The sequence below is a fragment of the Chrysemys picta genome, chromosome 2 (genome assembly GCF_011386835.1).
Source record: "Chrysemys picta bellii isolate R12L10 chromosome 2, ASM1138683v2, whole genome shotgun sequence".
NCBI lineage: Eukaryota > Metazoa > Chordata > Testudines > Emydidae > Chrysemys > Chrysemys picta.
In genome coordinates, this window is record NC_088792.1 from 128,820,590 (window position 1) to 128,833,274 (window position 12,685).

The 12,685-nt window shown below is 46.3% G+C and overlaps 1 pseudogene; it reads right to left on the minus strand.

The window, feature by feature from the left end:
* Window positions 1–279: 279 nt before the first annotated feature.
* Window positions 280–12,685, minus strand: part of LOC135981199 (uncharacterized) — a 97,107-nt pseudogene continuing 84,701 nt past the window's right edge.

Consider the following 12,685-nt stretch of genomic DNA (forward strand, 5'->3'; position numbering starts at 1 on the left):
CGTAGCTGAAGTTGCATAACTTAGATCAATTCTCTCCCTCCCCCCCCCCCACCCCAGGGTAGACCAGGCCTAAGACTTATGGCAAATAAACATTAATGGTCTAGCGAACTCCTCAACCAGCTTTTTTAAAACTCTCAGTGCAAGTTATCTGAACCTGCTGATTTAAAAATGACTAACTTTAGTAGCTTCTGTTTAACATCCTCCAGAGATACTAGTGGAGTGGAAAGAGCGTTATCACAATGATGTTCGTCCATCGTTATCGATGAAGACCTCAACAACTCATTCTTTCGATGACCGGGCTCTGTGCGTCCGGAGATGACTGATCAGTCCGATTCGGGCGTGGAACGTCCTGTCACACGTCGGGCAGACATATAATGGCACTGTCGATGGTGTACAAGCAGCTCTGGACTTGCGCAGCTCACGCTTTTTTTCAGCCTCAGCAATATGCCTCGCTTCAGAGGTATTACTGCCTATGTGAATGAGGCTGTGCCATGCTGAACGGTTCAGTGCGAAGATTTCCCATGTGGCGGTGTTGATCTTGAAGGACTTCAAAGAGGTCTTCAGCGTGTCCTTGAACCGCTTCTTTTGTCCTCCATGGGAACGCTTTCCCTGAGTGAGTTCTCCGTAGAGGAGCTGTTTAGGAATGCATTCATCTGACATTCTCACAACATGTCCGGCCCACCTGGTCTGGGCTCTCATCAGCAATGTGTAAACTGACGGCAGACTGGCTCTAGTAAGGACATCAGTATCGGGCACTTTGTCCTGCCATCTGATTTTTAGAAGCTTTCGCAGACAGGAAATGTGGAAGTGATTGAGCCTTCGTGCATGACTCCGATAGACAGTCCACATCTCGCAGGTGTACAGCAGAGTTGGAAGCACCACTGCTCGGTAGACCTTCAGCTTCGTTGGTAGGCTGATCCCTTGACGTTCCCAAACATTGGAGCGCAATCAGCCAAATGCAGAGCTGGCTTTAGCAATTCTGCAGTTTACTTCATCATCGATTGACACTGCTCAGGAAAGGGTACTGCCCAGGTACGTGAAGTGGTCCACTGTCTGAAGTCTCTGTCCATTTACAGTGATGGACGGTTCTGAGTATGAAGCGTGGGGAGCTGGCTGGTGCATGACCTCAGTCTTCTTGATGTTAATGGTGAGACCGAAGTTGTTGCATGCAGTTGAAAACTTGTCCATACTGGCTTGCATTTCTGGCTCTGTACTAGCATTCAGAGCACAATCATCGGCAACAGTTTCCTTCACCTTGGTGATGGCACGCAGTTGCCTCAGATTAAATAGTTTCCCGTCAGTTCTATACTTCAGGCCTACTCCTTCAGTGCAGTGTTGAAAGGCATCAGTCAAAGTGGCAAAGAATATCATGCTGAACAAAGTGGGTGCTAAAACACACCCTTGCTTGACGCCGTTGGTGACTGGGAAGGCCTTAGATGTTTCACCGTCATCCAGGACACGAGCCATCATACCGTGATGAAATTGACGTACCATTCGTATAAATCTGTCTGGACAGCCAAATTTCAACATGATCCGCCACAGGCCCTGGTGACTGACAGAGTCAAATGCTTTCGTGAGGTCCATAAAAGTTGTGTAGAGTTCACGATTCTGCTCTTGACATTTCTCCTGTAGCTGACGCACAGCGAAGATCATGTCAATAGTCCCACGTCCCTTGCGGAAGCCACACTGTGATTCTGGCAGTAAGCCCTTCTCTGGGTGAGTGATCAATCGGTTCAACAGAACCCGTGCAAGAACTTTCCCCGCTGTAGAAAGCAGCGAGATTCCACGGTGATTGTCGCATACCTGGCGATTGCCCTTCCTCTTATAGAGGTGCAAGATGGGCGCGTCTCTAAATTCTTGTGGAATGATTCCCTGCTTCCAGAAGGACTGAAACAGCTCAGTGAGTTTCCGTAGCAGCACAGGTCCACTGACTTTGTACACCTCTGCTGGTATGGCATCTGACCCTGAGGTTTTGCCACTTGACAGCTGATTGATAGCTTTCTTCACTTCGTCCTCTTCTGGTGAAGCATCCATGGAGTCATTGACTGCAACCTGGGGCATCTTGTCAATGGCCTCATCATTGATGACTGAGGGGCGATTGAGAATTGCTTCAAAGTTTCAGCCCATCTCTGGAGAATCTGTGTCTTCTCTGTAAGGAGCACAGTACCATCAGAGTTCAGGAGGGGAAAGCTCCCAGAAGACTGTGGACCATAGTGTGTGTTAAGGACTTCATAAAACTGCTTATAGTCATTCCTATCTGCATATGCCTGTATTTCATCTGCTTTAGCGCTCAGCCACAATTCCCGCATTTTGCGCAGTCGGTTCTGTACTGTTCGGTGAGTGTTGATAAAGGCGGTCTTCTTTGCCACTGAGGATGGATCGTTTTGATATGCATGATGCAGGCGGTGCTTCTCAGCAAGTAAGGCCTGGATTTCTGCATCATTTTCATCAAACCAGTCTTGCCGCCTGCATGTGGAGGGCCCCAATACCTTTGATGCAGCTGTATGGACAGTGTTGCGGAATCGCTCCCAGTCTTTCTCAGCGTCATCCTCAATACGAAGATCAGCAAGTTCATTTTCTAGGTCTTCTGCTAGATTTTCAGTGATGCGGCTGTTCTTCAGCTTCGACACATTGATCCTTTTGAAAGCCTTACAGCCTTGTGGTTGTCTCTTCAGCATGATACGGAGCTTCATTTTGGATACTATGAGCCTATGATCCGTCCAACGGTCAGCGCCACACATAGCTTTTGTAACCCTGACATCTTGTCTATCCCTTCTCCTGATGATGACATAATCGATCAAATGCCAGTGCTTGGAACGGGGATGCATCCACGAAGTCCTGTTATGGGTAGGAAGGCGGAAGACCGTATTGCTGATCAGAAGGTCATGTGCTGCACAAGTTTTCAGCAGTAACAGACCATTGCTGTTACACTTTCCCACTCCATTTTTCCCAATGACTCCTTCCCAGGCTGCGGCATTGCATCCGACTCTTGCGTTAAAATCGCCAAGCAGAATCAGCTTGTCTGTGCGGTGCACTGGCGATAGCAGAGTATCTAGTTCTTCGTAGAATTTATCCTTCACATCCTCTGGGTTGGTCATTGTAGGAGCATATGCGCTGATCAAAGTAGCTTGTTTTCCTTTTTGAAGCAGAAGCTGCATTGTCATGAGCCGGTCATTCATACCCTTGGCGGAACTGGCAAGTTTCCGAACAAGATGATTCTTGAAGGTGAAGCCAACTCCAGATTCGTGATGCTCATCACTGCTGCGGCCACTCCAGAAGAATGTATAGCCACTGCCTGACTCGGATAGCTGTCCTTCATTGGCAAGGCAAGTTTCGCTAAGGGCTGCAATGTCAATATTGTAGCGTGAGAGCTCTCTAGCGACAAGTGCTGTTCTTCTCTCCAGTCTGTCTGCCGTGATGTTGTCCAGTAACGTGCGTACATTCCATGTGCCAATAGTGATTGGTGTCACTCTAAGTTTTGTTTTTGTTCGACCGCTTTTATGGGATCCCCGCCAGTTGTGGTATGCTGGCCAGGGTAAGGTGAAGCAGGCAATGTTTAGGGCACTTTTTCTAGCCCCCTACTCGTTCTACGGAGGTGAGCAGTGCAATCCTGAATAGGGCTGCTCAGTCACTCAAGAAGATTCCGAGCTCCACTGCTGCTTCGGTCAGTGAGGAACGACCATTATGCCTGAGTGCAAGTCCACGGCTACAACTCCCAGTGTATCCACACCTGCTGCTTTGTCACTCGCCCATCGCCACAGGACTTGATATGATATAATATGATATGATATGATGTCGAGACTTGCACGTGAATTGGATTAAAGTGAGGGAGAGTTGCGCAATGTCAGCCTCACTCTCTCTTCTCAGTTCCTATCTGTATCCAGTGGCAGGACAGAAGTCGAGACGGCTGGAGATAGGGCAGGGCGCAGTGGATGACCAGGATGCCTACGTGTCTTGTTGTGCTCTTAAGGGTTCCACAACGCTTGCTGTCACCGCCTTCCTGACCATTAAACCAGGTTGAACCAGGTTGCCTCAGTCAGCCCTATCCAGCCTTCGCATGCAATGGGTAGACAGGTCCTAACTCACCAAGAGTCTCATACTTATCAGCTACTGTCACCTGGTTTAGCCCGCCAGTCGAGACAGTCTCCGGGGTGTGGCCGCTGTCGCATGCTGACAGCTACTTGTAGCCACAGGTGAGAACTGGGTGTCAAGTGGGGACCAAAGTGGATGAGCTACTCCTAGGAGTACGACTGCTCCCCCATCAGAGGTGCTACCCCTCCCTGACAACCCCATACACCCACCCATATACCTCATCAACATATAATGAGACTAGATCATATATTTTTTCCCCAAATACAAAACAAATATTTATAGAACATTTCTGCCTTTTTCTGCATTATTATTGATAATTCTACCATTTCTATGTAGTAATGGACCAATAACATTGTCAAGATCCCCCCCTCCCCAATTTTTTAAAAAAACCTTATTATTGTTTGTCCCTAACTCTCCTTGCCATAGATTTCTCCTTGTGTCCCTTAACATCCCTCATCAATTTTCTACAATTCCTAGCTTCTGATTTATATTGATTACTATCAACTTTCCCCTTCTTCCTTTTGTTATATATTATTTTTTATTTCTATTGTTCATAGTTGCATTTACTTCCCTTGTAAATCTAGTAATGTGTTCTTAAAGGATTCCCAATTAGCATTCACATTTTCCCATTAAATTCTTCCTATCAGCTGATTTGGCTTATTTTTTTCTGCTTTGTGAAATTGATCTTTTGAAAGCACAAAGTATATCTGTGTGTGTGTCACTGTTCTGGACTTTATTCGGTTTGCACATTTTAAATGTGATTAAATCATGACCACTTGTACTTAAGCTACCAATAATTTTTAGTTTTGTGATCAGTTTCTTTTTATCTGATAGGACAAGGGCAAATATAGAAGTCCTCTGTGTTCGATAAAACACTGTTTCAGTTAGGAAATTGTAATCTATAGTATTTAGAAATTCAAAGGATGTTGGCAGTATGATACCTCCAGTATATGTCACTCTAATTTAAATCCCCCATTATCGTGCAGTTTTCCCCCCGATACACATTATAGATAGATGCATCAGGAGGTGGTCATCCTATTCTGTAGTTTGACTGAGTGGTCTGTGGCAGATACCAACTAATAACCCATCTTGTGATTTATCTGTTGGGACATTGATCTGTAAGCATTCAAGATCATTTTCTTCCATATCATCAGTGACTCAGAAACATGTAATACCATTTTTGATGTAGTGTGCTGCTCCCTCTCCCCTTTTTTCCTCAGTCCTTCCTAAATGAGTTATAACCATAGTTTTTAACATTCCAGTTGTGCAAATCATCCCACCAGGTTTCAGTAATGTCAACTAGACCAAATTTAGGCTCATCAGTGAGCAATTCCAATTCCTCTTGTTTGGTACCAGGATCCTAGTTTTGGTGCATAAGCAATTAATGATTTTTTTTCTCTTCGTCTCCTTTGGTGTCTTGATTAATTTTCTTCTCAGCATATTCATTTTGTTCTGATTACTACTCTTTAAGTATGGTCTTCCAACCAGCTGTTCAACCACCTTGCAGTAATTTCATCTAGACCACATTTCCCTAGTTTGCTTATGAGAATGCTCATGCGGAACTTTGTCAAAAGCCTTACAAAAATCAAGATCTATCTTGTCTACATCTCCCCACCATCCAGCCAACCACTAGGTCAGTAACCCAGTCAAACAAGGAAATTAGGTTGATTTGGCATGATATGTTCTTGATAAATTTATGCAGTCTATTATCCTCTACGTGCTTAGAAACTGACTGCTTACTAATTTGTTCTAGTATCTTTCCAGGTATCAAACTTAGGCTGATTGGTCATTAATTGGTCCTCTTTGCTCTCCTTTTTAAAGATGGGTACTATGTTTGCCCTTCTCCAGTCCTCTGGTACCTCACCCATCCTCTATGAGCTCTGAAAAATAATCACTAACAGTTTCCAAGATTGTTTTAGCTAGTTCCTGAAAAACCTTTGGGTGCATTTCAATCAAATCTTGTTCAATGACTGCATGCAACTTATATAAATATTTTTAGCATGTACTTTCCCCATTTTGTCTTGCACTCCTACCCTCTTGTAGTTAATATTAATTGTGTTCAGTATCTGGTCACAATTTACCTTTTTGGTGAAGAATGAAGCAAAATAGCATTAAGCACCTCAGTATTCTTGATGTTGTCCATTATTAGCTCTCCTTCCCCGATAAGTAGAGGAACTACACTTTCCTTCATCTTTCTCTTTATGTATTTAAAAGAACCTCTTCTCATTGCCTTTTACCTCCCGTGCTAGGTGTAGCTCATTTTGTGCCTTGGACTTTCTGATTTTGACCCTACATGCTTGTGGTATTCTTTTGTATTCATCCCTAGTAATTTGTTCATGTGTCCACTTTTTGTAGGATTCCTTTTTGATTTTTCAGGTCATAAAAGAGCTCCTTATGGACCCATGGAAGCATCTTACTGTTCTTCCTCTCTTTCTTCCTCTCTTGTTCTTTCACGAACAAGGGCAGCTCCCAGACTGCTGCCCTGGGCAGCACAGTATGGGGAGGAGGTGACCAGCCCTCTGTGGAGAAAGAAGTGGTTCAGGACTATTTAGAAAAACTGGACGAGCACAAGTCCATGGGGCCGGATGTGCTGCATCCGAGGGTGCTAAAGGAGTTGGCGGATGTGATTACAGAGCCATTGGCCATTATCTTTGAAAACTCATGGCGATTGGGGGAGGTCCCGGATGACTGGAAAAAGCCTAATGTAGTACACATCTTTAAAAAAGGGAAGAAGGAGGATCTGGGGAACTACAGGCCAGTCAGCCTCACCTCAGTCCCTGGAAAAATCATGGAGCAGGTCCTCAAGGAATCCATTGTGCAGCACTTGGAGGAGAGGAAGGTGATCAGGAACAGTCAACATGGATTGACCAAGGGTAAGTCATGCCTGACCAACCTGACCGCCTTCTATGAGGAGATAACTGGCTCCGTGGATATGGGGAAAGTGGTGGACGTGATATACCTTGACTTTAGCAAAGCTTTTGATACAGTCTCCCACAGTATACTTGCCAGCAAGTTAAAGAAGTATGGGCTGGATGAATGGACTATATGGTGGATAGAAAGCTGGCTAGATTGTCGGGTTAATGGGTAGTGATCAAGGGCTCCATGTCTAGTTGGCAGCCGGTTTCAAGCGGAGTGCCTCACGGGTCGGTCCTGGGGCCAGTTTTGTTCAATATCTTCATTAATGATCTGGAGGATGGCGTAGACTGCACTCTCAGCAAGTTTGCAGATGACACTAAACTGGGAGGAGTGGTAGATACGCTGGAGGGTAGGGATCGGATACAGAGGGACCTAGACAAATTAGAGGATTTGGGCCAAAAGAAACCTGATGAGGTTCAACAAGGACAAGTGCAGAGTCCTGCACTTAGGACGGAAATATCCCATGCATTGTTACAGACTAGGGACTGAATGGCTAGGAAGCAGTTCTGCAGAAAAGGACCTAGGAGTTACAGTGGACAAGAGGCTGGATATGAGTCAACAGTGTGCTCTTGTTGCCAAGAAGGCTAATGGCATTTTGGGCTGTATAAGTAGGGGCATTGCCAGCAGATCGAGGGACGTGATCATTCCCCTCTATTCAACATTGATGAGGCCTCATCTGGAGTACTGTGTCCAGTTTTGGGCCCCACACTACAAGAAGGATATGGAAAAATTGGAAAGAGTCCAGCGGAAGGCAACAAAAATGATTAGGGGGCTGGAGCACATGACTTCTGAGGAGAGGTTGAGGGAACTGGGCTTGTTTAGTCTGCAGAAGAGAAGAATGAGGGGGGATTTGATAGCTGCTTTCAACTACCTGAAAGGGGGTTCCAAAGAGGATGGATCTAGACGGTTCTCAGTGGTGGCAGATGACAGAACAAGGAGTAATGGTCTCGAGTTGCAGTTGGGGAGGTTTAGGTTGGATATTAGGAAAACTTTTTCACTAGGGGGGTGTTGAAACACTGGAACGGGTTCCCTAGGGAGGTGTTGGAATCTCCTTCCTTAGAGGTTTTTAAGATCAGGCTTGACAAAGCCCTGGCTGGGATGATTTAGTTGGGGATTGGTCCTGCTTTGAGCAAGGGTTGGACTAGATGACCTCCTGAGGTCCCTTCCAACCCTGATATTGTATGATTCTATGATTCTTTCCTTCACTTTGAGTTAGTTTCCTGTTGCACCTTTAATTTTGTCTCTGTCAGTTCTCCTGAGCTCCTTTTTCACTTAGATATTCTTCCCAAGGCACCTTGCTTACCAGTTCTCTGAATTTGTTAAAGTCTTGTTTTTTGAAGTCCATTGTCCTTATTCTGCTGCTGTCACTCCTCCTTTTCTTTACAATCATGAAAATTCAGCCTTCACATGCATAACCAATTTGCTCCTGTTAGTCAGAATCAAGTCAAAAATGGCTGTCCCCCTGATTGTATCCTCCACTTTCTGAAACAAGAAGTTGCCCCCAACACATTCCAACAACTTATTGGACACAGTGTGTTTTGCCATATCACTGCAGTGACTGGGGCCTGGGTGGTCAGGCCTAGTGATGAGATCTAAGGCTCAAAACCAAAGACACCCTCGGATCGCTACCCCTTCCTGCTTCTCCACGTGGGAACCAATGATACTGCCAAGAATGACCTTGAGTGGATCACTGCAGACTACGTGGCTCTGGGAAGAAGGATAAAGGAGTTTGAGGTGCAAGTGGTGTTCTCGTCCATCCTCCCTGTGCAAGGAAAAGGCCTGGGTAGAGACCGTCGAATCGTGGAAGTCAACGAATGGCTACACAGGTGGTGTCGGAGAGAAGGCTTTGGATTCTTCGACCATGGGATGGTGTTCCAAGAAGGAGGAGTGCTAGGCAGAGACGGGCTCCATCTAACGAAGAGAGGGAAGAGCATCTTCGCAAGCAGGCTGGCTAACCTAGTTAGGAGGGCTTTAAACTAGGTTCACCGGGGGAAGGAGACCAAAGCCCGGAGGTAAGTGGGGAAATGGGATCCTGGGAGGAGGCACAAGCAGGAGAGTACAAGAGGGGAGGACTCCTGTCTCATTCTGAGAACGAGGGACGATTGATGAGTTATCTTAAGTGCCTATACACAAATGCAAGAAGCCTGGGAAACAAGCAGGGAGAACTGGAAGTCCTGGCACAGTCACGGAACTATGATGCGATTGGAATGACAGAGACTTGGTGGGATAACTCACATGACTGGAGTACTATCATGGATGGATATAAACTGTTCAGGAAGGACAGGCAGGGCAGAAAAGGTGGGGCAGTTGCGTTGTATGTAAGAGAGGAGTATGACTGCTCAGAGCTCCGGTATGAAAAACCTGAGAGTCTCTGGATTTAGTTGAGAAGTGTGAGCAACAAGGGTGATGTCGTTGTTGGAGCCTGCTATAGACCACCAGACCAGGGGGATGAGGTGGACGAGGCTTTCTTCCGGCAACTAGCAGAAGTTGCTATATCGCAGGCCCTGGTTCTCATGGGAGACTTTAATCATCCTGATATCTGCTGGGAGAGCAATACAGCGGTGCACAGACAATCCAGGAAGTTTTTGGAAAGTGTAGGGGACAATTTCCTGGTGCAAGTGCTGGAGGAACCAACTAGGGGCAGAGCTTTTCTTGACCTGCTACTCATAAACAGGGAAGAATTAGTAGGGGAAGCAAAAGTGGATGGGAACCTGGGAGGCAGTGACCATGAGATGGTCGAGTTCAAGATCCTGACACAAGGAAGAAAGGAGAGCAGCAGAATACGGACCCTGGACTTCAGAAAAGCAGACTTTGACTCCCTCAGGGAACAGAATTGCAGGATCCCCTGGGAGAATAACATGAAGGGCAAAGGGGTCCAGTAGAGCTGGCTGTATTTTAAAGAATCCTTATTGCGGTTGCAGGAACAAACCATCCTGAAGTATAGAAAGAATAGTAAATATGGCAGGCGACCAGCTTGGCTAAACAGTGAAATCCTTGCTGATCTTAAACGCAAAAAAGAAGCTCACAAGAAGTGGAAGATTGGACAAATGACCATGGAGGAGTATAAAAATATTGCTCAGGCATGCAGGAGTAAAATCAGGAAGGCCAAATCACACTTGGAGTTGCAGCTAGCAAGAGATGTTAAGAGTAACAAGAAGAGTTTCTTGAGGCATGTTAGCAACAAGAAAAAAGTCAAGGAAAGTGTGGGCCCCTTACTGAATGAGGGAGGCAACCTAGTGACCGAGGATGTGGAAAAAGCTAATGTACTCAATGCTTTTTTTGCCTCTGTCTTCACGAACACAGTCAGCTCCCAGACTGCTGCACTGGGCAGTACAGCATGGGGAGAAGGTGACCAGCCCTCTGTGGAGAAAGAAATGGTTTCGGACTATTTAGAAAAACTGGATGTGCACAAGTCCATGGGTCTGGATGCGCTGCATCCGAGGGTGCTAAAGGAGTTGGCGTATGAGATTGCAGAGCCATTAGCCATTATTTTTGAAAACTCATGGCAATAGGGGGAGGTCCCAGATGACTGGAAAAAGGCTAATGTAGTGCCTATCTTTAAAAAAGGGAAGAAGAAGGATCTGGGGAACTACAGGCCAGTCAGCCTCACCTCAGTCCCTGGAAAAATCATGGAGCAGGTCCTCAAGGAATCAATTCTGAAACACTTAGGGGAGAGGAAAGTGATCAGGAACAGTCAGCATGGATTCACCAAGGGAAAGTCGTGCCTGACTAACCTAATTGCCTTCTATGATGAGATAATTGGCTCTGTGGATGAGGAGAAAGCAGTGGATGTGTTATTCCTTGACTTTAGCAAAGCCTTTGATACAGTCTCCCACAGTATTCTTGCCGCCAAGTTAAAGAAGTATGGGCTGGATGAATGGACTGTAAGGTGGATAGAAAGCTGGCTAGATCGTCGGGCTCAACGGGTAGTGATCAACGGCTCCATGTCTAGTTGGCAGCCAGTTTCAAGCGGAGTGCCCCAAGGGTCAGTCCTGGGGCCGGTTTTGTTTAATATCTTTATTAATGTTCTGGAGGATGGTGTGGACTGCACTCTCAGCAAGTTTGCAGATGACACTAAACTAGGGGGCGTGGTAGATACACTACAGGGTAGGGATCAGATACAGAGGGACCTAGTCAAATTAGAGGATTGGGCCAAAAAAAACCTGATGAGGTTCAACAAGGACAAGTGCAGAGTCCTGCACTTAGGACGGAAGAATCCCATGCACTGCTACAGACTAGGGACCGAATGGCTAGGTAGCAGTTCTGCAGAAAAGGACCTAGGGGTCACAGTGGACGAGAAGCTGGATATGAGTCAACAGTGTGCTCTTGTTGCCAATAAGGCTAACAGCATTTTGGGCTGTATAAGTAGGAGCATTGCCAGCAGATCGAGGACCGTGATCGTTCCCCTTTATTCAACATTGGTGAGGCCTCATCTGGAATACTGTGTCCAGTTTTGGCCCCACACTACAAGAAGGATGTGGAAAAATTTGAAAGAGTCCAGCGGAGGATAACAAAAATGATTAGGGGTCTGGAGCACATGACTTATGAGGAGAGGCTGAGGGAACTGGGATTGTTTAGTCTCCAGAAGAGAAGAATGAGGGGGGATTTGATAGCAGCCTTCAACTACCTGAAGGGGGGTTGCAAAGAGGATGGAGGTCGGCTGTTCTCAGTGGTGGCAGATGACAGAACAAGGAGCAATGGTCTCAAGTTGCAGTGGGGGAGGTCCAGGTTGGATATTAGGAAACACTATTTCACTAGGAGGGTGGTGAAGCACTGGAATGCGTTGCCTAGGGAGGTGGTGGAGTCTCCTTCCTTGGAGGTTTTTAAGGCCCGGCTTGACAAAGCCCTGGCTTTGATGATTTAGTTGGGAATTGGTCCTGCTTTGAGTAGGGGGTTGGATTAGATGACCTCTTGAGGTCCCTTCCAACCCTGATATTCTATGATTCTATCAATGCCCTTGGATTATAACTTCAAGTCACAGATGACAAGAACCCGTCAATCTAGTCTAGAGATATCTGTAGTGCTTTGGCCCCCTCTGCAGTGATGAAATTGTCTGCTGTGCCTGAGTCAATGAGGGCCTGCTGCAGAGGGAGTGGGTGGGAATGTCCCAGAATTTTCAATTCAACTGGGACTTGTAGGCACAGTGCTAGTCAACAGAAGCCAGTACATGTCCCTGTCAGGATCTCAGTTAGGGATACTCTGTCAGGATGTCCAGGCTAACCCCCTTCACTGAGTCTGAGTAGGCTTGTTTCCCAGATTCCTCTGAACTGGTTTCCTCAAGGGGCAATCCGAGATAGCATGGCCCGGGTCACCACAGTAGTAGCATAAGTTAAGACATCACTGGCACTCTCTCTCTTCAGGGGCGAGTTGCCAGAATGTTAAATCTACCTGCATCAGCTCAACTGGCTAGGTGGAATCCAATAGCAGGGGACACAGTCATGGTGCTCCTCTTCTTTCCCTGTCACTTGTGTAGATGATTGTTGATTTGGATGATGAGCTCTATGAAGGCATCCAGTCCCATAGAGGTCTCATCTCAGGCCAGTTTATCCTTAACCTCATCCTTAACCTGCAAGCCCCATCAAAACTGAAATAACTGGCCCGCCATATTCCATTCTGTGTCTGATACGAGACAATGAAAGTGAGCTATGTAGGTGTAAGCAGAGCCAGGATGAGCTCT